We start from the raw sequence: 1,115 nt of genomic DNA, 5'->3' as shown, positions 1-1,115 counted from the left end.
AGCTGAAACCTTTCCACTTTCTTTCTTTATTATGTAAATTCGAGGCTGTGAAGATCAATATAACCTCTAATATTCTGATGTCAGTTTCTCACTCTAGATATGAGTTCTCTAGATCTCTAGATGTAACAGCTTTTGTCATTCATTAGTAAAGTAATAATTAACCCAAGAATACAGATTTGGGGGCCTTAGTCCTTGAGTTTCTGATTCGGCACATCTGGAACTTTTATCTCAACGTGCTGCACTCCTATACTTTAGCACAAAGCAGCCACAGGTCATGCTTAAATGAATGCCCCAACCAGTCAGTCTGGTCTTTTTTCTATTTCGAATTTTGTTCCACATTTTCCTCCCACTTTATCTAGGATCTTCTAACATATTCCCTTTCACCGTTCTTATGGTCTCTCAGGGTCAATGTAAGTTGGTCAAATTTGGCCATATGGTTATAGATTTACTTTATCCTGGCTGTCATTGAGATGTCCTTTTTTCTTGTAGGTACAGCCAGTTATTTGAACTTTTTAAAAAATATTATTAATTGGGATTTGATACATATATTACATAATTCAATCTCATCAAGCAGTGTTGTACAATTGCTACCACAATCAGTTTCCAAACATTCTTTTCCTTCCTGGTCTCCTTGACATTGTCTCCCTTGTACCGCAGTTGTTTTTATAATGAAGTTTCAGATGTCACAAAGTAGAAAATCTTTGAAGGTCTCCATTCTACCATATGGCTAAGTGAATCTTGCATTTGAATTTTCCATTTGCATTTGTTGAAAGAAATTAAAGTTCTTCTAACAGATCTGATTTTCCCCCTACGAGTCTAAATTGTTTAGTAGGACATGAGAATTTCCTCCATAGTGCTTGCGTTTGTTCCTAGAACCTCTCGCTGTCTCCCTTGTGTGTGTTATCAGCTCATTTTGACTCCTAGTGACTCAGTAAGATGGATTACAACTGCTGTATAGGATTTCCAAGACTGTAATCTTTGTGGAATCAGCTTGCTACATCTTTCTTCCACAGAATGACTGGTGGAATTAAGCTTCTTTGGTTAGCACAGGGCTGCTCTCTTGTAATAGGTTTGTGTCCATTTAGCTGGGTCAGGATTCTCAGTAATTTGGCAGT

This window comes from Echinops telfairi, unplaced genomic scaffold, assembly GCF_000313985.2.
Source record: "Echinops telfairi isolate 266 unplaced genomic scaffold, ASM31398v2 ScPeMD7_7469;HRSCAF=8507_1, whole genome shotgun sequence".
Lineage (NCBI taxonomy): Eukaryota > Metazoa > Chordata > Mammalia > Afrosoricida > Tenrecidae > Echinops > Echinops telfairi.
This window is presented reverse-complemented; position numbering follows the sequence as displayed.